The sequence below is a fragment of the Macaca thibetana genome, chromosome 11, assembly GCF_024542745.1.
Source record: "Macaca thibetana thibetana isolate TM-01 chromosome 11, ASM2454274v1, whole genome shotgun sequence".
NCBI lineage: Eukaryota > Metazoa > Chordata > Mammalia > Primates > Cercopithecidae > Macaca > Macaca thibetana.
In genome coordinates this window covers 38,106,362-38,113,956 of record NC_065588.1, presented here as the reverse complement: position 1 = coordinate 38,113,956, position 7,595 = coordinate 38,106,362, and positions in this window count along the sequence as shown.

Sequence of the window (7,595 nt, the reverse complement as noted above, 5' to 3'; positions counted from 1 at the left end):
ATAGTTGCACAACCTTCTGAATATACTAAAAAAAGATGGATTGCACACTGTAAAGGGTGATTTTTATGGTATGTAAGTTATATGTCAATGAAAACATTAAGAATTTCAAGACAGCAGTAGCAGAGCATTAAAGCGAGCCTTGAGCCCTTCTGAGTTCAAGTCTCTGTGTAATTGTACCAATGCACACTCACGCAGCCGACCCTGCCTTCGGTCTCTTAAGCCCTCTCACCCTTTGCCTCCTCTCTTCCTAACTCATGTTGCGTATTTTCTTCCACATTTAATGCTGTGTTAACTAACACATGGCATGTAAAGCAGTTGAGGATACAGTGATTGACTATCTCAGTTAGCCAGGGATTGAGGGATTGAGGGATTTCCCGGAAGGTGGGACTTTCAATGCTAAAACTAGGAAAAATCCCAGGCAAATTGGGAGGAGTTTGTCACTCTAGTGGTGCATAAACATTATTTTACATAATCATTTCTCCAAATTGAAATCCTGAAGCACATCTCCAGGTTTCTGATTTCTACCAGTGATGATGGGAGTGTGGTGTGTAGCATTGGTCCTGGGCCCCATAGTTACTCTATTTGTTTGATAGAAATTCAGAATTTCAGGCCCCTCCCGGGCCTACTGAATCAGAACCTACATTGTAACTAGATTCCCAAGTGACTCACATGTACGTTAAAGATCTGTGCCCTGAGGTGGAGGACAAATGATGGCTGAGCAGAGAGAAGATCAGGCTCTGGTGCCGAATTTGCCACTAGTTGGCTGTGTAAACTCAGACAAGTTGCTTAACCTCTCTGGACCTTAGTGTCTTCATTCATGGAGCACAGAAGTTGGATTCTTACAGCTAGTGATTAGTGAACACATAAATATTTGTTATATGCATCTGGATTTGAGTAACCCAGACCTACTTAACTCCTAAATTAGAAAACTCTCCTTTGATCATTTACTAGCTTTGTAACTTTGATCAGATGACTTTCAGTTTTCTCATGAGGGGTTATTGTGAAGAACAAGAAAAGTAGCATTTACAAAGCGCCTGGCTCAGGGTAGACTGTCATTAAATGGTAGTTTTTATTTTTTGTGTTACTAAAATCTAAGCTTCTGATAAGACTGTACATTAGAATACATCTTCATGAAAAGAATTGAATCTGGATATCCTTTTTGTTACTGGAAGAATCCTTGTGTCTGGAGTTGAAGAGCATGTAGACTCTTAGTGTTAGGTGAAAGAACGTATTTGACTCCTGATTCCTTCTTATTTAGATGATTTTAGCTTGGAGGTTTCCTACAAGTCCAGTCTGCATCTACTCAGCACCTAAATCTTGTCTTAGGATACAGCTATCAGTTACATGGAAAAATATCAGGAAAAACACCTGCAAACAGGATACATCAATATGGTTTTCATGGTTAAGCAAGCTAAGCTTTGATCTTTGGAAAACACTGGTGACTGAAGTTCAGAGCTTGCGGTTTTCTGTGCAGGCTGGATTTTTCCAGTTAACAGAGGCACGTGAATGGTTCTGAATCTATAAGGTCTTTGTTGGATATTTTTTGTTGTTCTTTGGTTCCAGCACTCCATCAGATTTACATGTGGGAGATATAATTAGCCATAGACTGATTGCAAAGTATCAGCCATAATTTAAAAATGTGAATTAACATAAAATGGCAAGCATTAAAAGTTAATGCTAACTTGATGCTCATTTATTTTTGCATCCAAATGAGCCTTATTAAGTTACTTAGTCCATCTAAACATCAGGGTTTTTTTCTCATACGCCAAGTTGTGATAACAATTTCTCATTGTAAATGCTGATAACACTTTTGAAAAGTGCAGGTTCAGTCTGCTGTTGATAATCAATTTTCAGCTTCTTCTGTGACCTGGTTTAAACTGACATCACTGTACCGTTTGGCATCTTAAAGTCCCGAGTACTTTTTAAAGGGCTTTCTAATGGAAATTATATTTTGACTGTCAAGGCCCTGTGGTTTCCTTCACTGTCAGCATGATCAATAACTTTGGGCAGGTGGATGGAGTGCAGATGGGGATGGAATGTATGGAAATGTAGCAGGCCTATGAGATGTGGGCTTAAATAAGCAAATCAAGCCAATTGGCTTAGAATTATGATGGCTGGCTTTCTAATGCATATTCAGGGAAGGCTGAAAAAACGTATGAAATTTAATTGTACCATAAAGCTGTCACCAGAAAATATATACTGAATATCAAGCAGGGTAACATGTCTTCTGGAGAGTTAATCGGTGAAAGTTAAAAAAAATCAAAGCATGTTACAGTTGAATAAGTCATAGAAAGAAATAGGTGGTGCTAGGGAACAGTTTTTGGAACAAGAAACAAATCGCACAAACTCAAATTTAATGAATGAAGCACATTTGATAGCTTATTGTCATTAGCAATTTCCCTATTGAATATGTAGAAAAATTTGGGAAAAAAGAGTGTAAAAAGTGAGGCAATTTTAACATTTTCTATGCCGAAGATTTAAGACAATGTATCCACAATATTTAGATAATCATTAATATTGTAATACTAGATGCTTTAGTATTAATGAGTGGAGTTTTGCTACTTTATGGTAAAAACCAATGTTTCTGTAAGCCAGACTGAAAATCCCTGATACTGCATCTAATAGAGAGATTGTTTCTCACACTTCACTGTGCATGTGAATCACCTGGGGATCTTAAGGTATAGTTCTTTTGGTATTTTTTTATAGAGGTAAAATTCACATAACATAAAAGTAATCATTAACCATTTTAAAGTGCACAACTCCATGGCATTTAATATATTTACAGTGTTGTGCAACTGTCACCTCTATTCAGTTCCAAGACATGTTTTTCTTCAAGGAATCTCTATGTCCATCAAGCAGTCACTCCTCATTCCTCCCTTGCCCTCAGCTCCTGACCACCACCCATCTGCTTTCTGTTGCCATGGATTTGCCTGGTCTTGATGCTTCAGATAAATAAAGTCATAGAATACGTGACCTTTCATGTTCTGGCTTCTTTCACTAAAATGCAGATTGTGACTCCGAAAGTTTGGGAGCAGAGGCTGATTTTCTTGCATTTTTAATTTCCTCCCAGGTGCTGCTGCTGCTGCTGGTGTAAAGATCTTGGATAAGGCTGCATCTCCTGGGCGGAGGCACTGCAGTCCAGTGAGCGTCAGGGAAGACTGGACCACTGATTATCTGACTTCCTGTTGAACCACTGATAGGATCAAGTGGACTTGTTGGCTTATTGGTGCTTAGAGATATTGAGGATCCCCAGTAGATCCTTTCCACAGAATTGTGTAAAACTTTAGAACATTTACATTGTCATTTATGCTTCATTTTGTCAAATAATTTTTGCCATCTGTATCAGAGTTGGCAAACTGTGGCCTGGGGGTCAAATCCAGCCCACTGACTGTTTTTATAAAGCCTGCCAGCCAAGAATGGCTTTTATTTAAAAAAAATGGTTGAAGAGTAATCAAAAGAAGAGTAATATTTTATGGCACATGAGCATTATATAAAATTTAAATTTCAGTGTTCACAGATAAAGTTTTATTGGAAGACAGCCAAGTTCATTTGTTTACATATTGTCTATGACTGCTTTCATGATACAATAGCAGAGTTGACGGAGACCATATGGCCCATAAAGCCAAAAATATTTACTGTCTGGTCCTTTTCAGAAAAAGTTTACCAACCCCTTATGTATATTATGACTTCAACCTGCAAGTACAGAATAAAGACAGTGAGATAACCTGCAAACTCCTCATGAAGAGAAAAGGCATGCACTATTAGGCATATAAACCAGAAGTTAAACATTACCAGAAAAAAAAAATCAACTCATAGAGATGAGTTTTACAAAGCAGAGCTTTTAAAGAAGTCCTAATTTCCTAGTCAAAACAGAGAGCTAAAAATCAGATTTCTGCTCCTGACCAAGAATTAAAACCTTTCTCTTTTTCTTTGTTTCTTTGTTTCTTTGTTTCTTTGTTTCTTTGTTTCTTTGTTTCTTTCTTTCTTTTCCTTCCTTCCTTCCTTCTTCCTTCTTTTCCTTCTTCCTTCCTTTTCTTTCTTTCTTTCTTTTTCTTTCTTTCTTTCTTTCTTTCTTTCTTTCTTTCTTTCTTTCTTTCTTTCTTTCTTTCTTTCTTTCCTTCCTTCCTTCCTTCCTTCCTTCCTTCCTTCCCTTCCCTCTTTTCTTTTCTTTTCTTTTTTTTCCTTTTCTTTTTTTTTCTCTTTTTTTTGTAATCCACTCTTGGCCATCTCTTGTGAGCCTCCTCACATTTCCATAGCTGTAAAGCTGTATGTGAAAATGTCAAGTGCTTTTTAAGAATGGATTTTACACTTGCCATTTTCAAGTGCAATGGATTTACACTTCAAAAAGTCAGACACAACTTCATAATTGAATTTCACCTGATCTTTTCAAGTGCGAGGCCCTGGAACTTGGCGTCAAGGACAAGCTCAGAACTAGACTGAGTTTTTACAGGTGGAGTCTCTCCTGCATTCAAGCCTTTAAAGTGAATAACAGATGACTTATGCAGCTGAAATACTTTTGCATTCCAGCCTAAATAATTGATGGAGGTTCACAATGTTAATTTTCCTGGTTTATTTTTTGATATTAAAGAAATTATGGGCTGGGTGACCTAGGATTAGTGATACACCCACATCTGACTGGCATAGCCACTAGGGTAATTTTTAAGGAAATGCTAGTTTAAGCTTTAGGGATTGTCTCAGGTTTTCATACGTAAAAGATTAATGAACTAGAAAAGCCCAAGGTTGCCCCCAAGAAACCTTCAGTGGAAGTTACTGACTGTACCCAGAATGTCAATCATTCGGAAGACAGACATGCACACACATCTAAACTTTCACAAAGATGTAGTCTTTGTGTCTCTTGAAGAATAAAAAGGAATGTATCTAAATTCTGAGGTTCTAGAAAACTTTTTTTTTTAAAGGAACAAATCAGAAATAAATGAAACACGTTTTTTTCTGACTCACAAAAAAACTGTTAGCCCAATATTTTGGCAAAATTTGCATTCTTTACATTAAGGAAATGCACTGACTTGAGTTTTGTGTCCTTATTTGCTTCTGATATCTTAGAAGACTGCATGTAAATTTTTCTAAGGCATAGTTACATATAAAGTATGAAAATATTTGTAAATGTGCCCTAAAGGTACACCTTTCTTTAGGACAGCTGTGCATATTTGTGAAATCTGCAAGTTCTACGTAGTTATTCCTTCTGCAAAACCTGATGAATGATATTTGAAATTCAGAGGAAGCAGTGGATAAAAGAAGCATGAAGTCTCCTGGCAAATGGAGAGCAGAAGTTACACCAACATGTTCTCTTCTGTGTCCTCCTAATGCTCCCTACAGGGAGTTAGCCAAACTGAAACGTCTGAGTTCTCCACAGGACCACCCTCACATCTGATGCCAACTGCAAGTTTAGGGGGTTCCCTAAACCATCCCCTGGTTCCATAATTCAATAGAAAGTCTCACAGCACTCACTGAAACTGACAATACTCGTGGTTATGGTTTATTACAGGAAAGGATACAGGTTAAAATCAGCCAAAGAAAGAGAGCTATGGAGCAGAGTTTGGGGGTTCCAATCATGAAGGTTTTGTTGTCCTCAGCATGTATTGCCCTCCTAGTATCAATGTGTGACAATATACATGGAGTATTGCCAACCAGGGAAGCTCACATGAGCCTTGGTGGCCACGGGATATTGGGGCTTCATTACATAGGCATGAGTGAATGACTGACTGCCCATGTGGTTGAAGTTGGTCACCGGGTGGACTGACACAATACGACCCAAAGCTGTCACCTTAAAACACATGGTTGGTCTTGTTGGCATGGCCAGCCTCCAACCTAAGACTGTTAGGTGTGTCCACTGGGTATGACACAGATGACTTCCCAGAAGCTGAGGACAAGGGCCAGACCTCTCTTTGGGTGGTAAAACCCCATTTTACACTGCAGACTTCCCTTTCAAAATAAAAGCAAACAAAAAAAATTTTCAAGAGGGGGCAGTAACCTCAAAGTGTTACCAACCTTTGGGAAAATTGGTCTCCTATACTTCCTTAAGCACTCTGTTTTATACTTGAAATTCGTAAGTGAATGGAGAAGAATGAGAGTTCTTCAGTCCCTAAGACCCTCATCCATATACCAAAGAGGAGTTTTGTTATTTATTTAGAGAAGAGTAAGACCTTTTATTCTAGATAGTTTCAAAGACAAAACAAATTACAATAAAAAATATAGAGATCATTTACTGTTCTATATTCATCAGGATTACACGTTAAAAAGAAAATACAAATTAAGCTTTTATCATTTTCATTGCTGACAACTTTTTGAGACTAATGCCATTCTTTCAAACGGTAATACATACTTATTATAAAAACATCAAACAATAGAGGAATAGTAAAAAAGAATAAAGACACACTCATTAAATATTTCAATATCCAGAGATAACCATGTTAATAATTCTATTTTTTATCAATTTTAACAAACTTTATTTTTTTATTTGCTTTCTTATCTGTTTTCTGTACCATATCATGAACTTTCTGAAGGCAGGGACCAAGTCTCTTTTGTTTAACCACCAAATCATTAACAATTACAGCATAGTGTCTGGCACAATCTCCAGAGATTTGCTTAATCAATGATCAGTGTGCATCTATTCAGTCATATTCATATATGCACACAGATATACAGATAGCTATAGAATGTAAGATCCATTGGGTCAGAGCTTTTTGCATGTTTTGTTTCACTTGTATATTTCACTTGTCCAGAACAGGGGTCAGCAAACTAACTGCCAGGAGCTGAATGCATCCAGCAGCCTAGTTTTTGTAAGTAAAGCTTTGTTGGAACACAGCTGCACCCATTTATTTACACATCACCTGTGGCTGTTTTCATATGACAGTGGCAGAGTTGAGCAACTACATAGGGGCCTTGTGGCCTACAAAGCCTAAAGTATTTACTATGTGGACTTCCATGGAAAACATTATTTTCTCTTTTTTTTTTTTTTTTTGAGATAGGGCCTTACTCTGTCACCCAGGCTGGAGGGCAGTGGCGTGATCTCGGCTTACTACAACCTCCACTTCCTGGGTTCAGTGATTCTCCTGCCTCAGCTTCCGGAGTAGCTGGGATTGCAGGAGGCTGTCACCACACCCGGCTAATTTTTGTACTTTTAGTAGAGACGAGGTTTCACCATGTTGGCCAGGCTGGTCTTGAACTCCTGACCTCAGGTAATCCTGAGGCCCTCAGGCCTGCCTCGGCCTCCCAAAGTGCTGGGATTATAGGCGTGAGCCACTGCACCTGGCTGGGAAACATTTTCTGACCTCTGCTATAGAGTAATATCTGTCACTTAGTATTTGATGAATCTTTGTTGAATGAATAATTTTTTAAATAACTTCTATGTACTTATATTTAACAACATTTCAAATATCCTAGTCACACAATTATTATAGTCGTCTTGTTTTTTATTTTTTAATTTTTCTCCTCCTGTGTCTCCACATACCACCCTAAATAGTTGTTTTAAATTTTATTTGCATACCATAATATATTCAACTAGTTGCCTTTTATTAGATGTTTAAGATCTTTTCTTTTGTGTGTGTGCTTTGTAAACAGCCACACAGTGAACATGC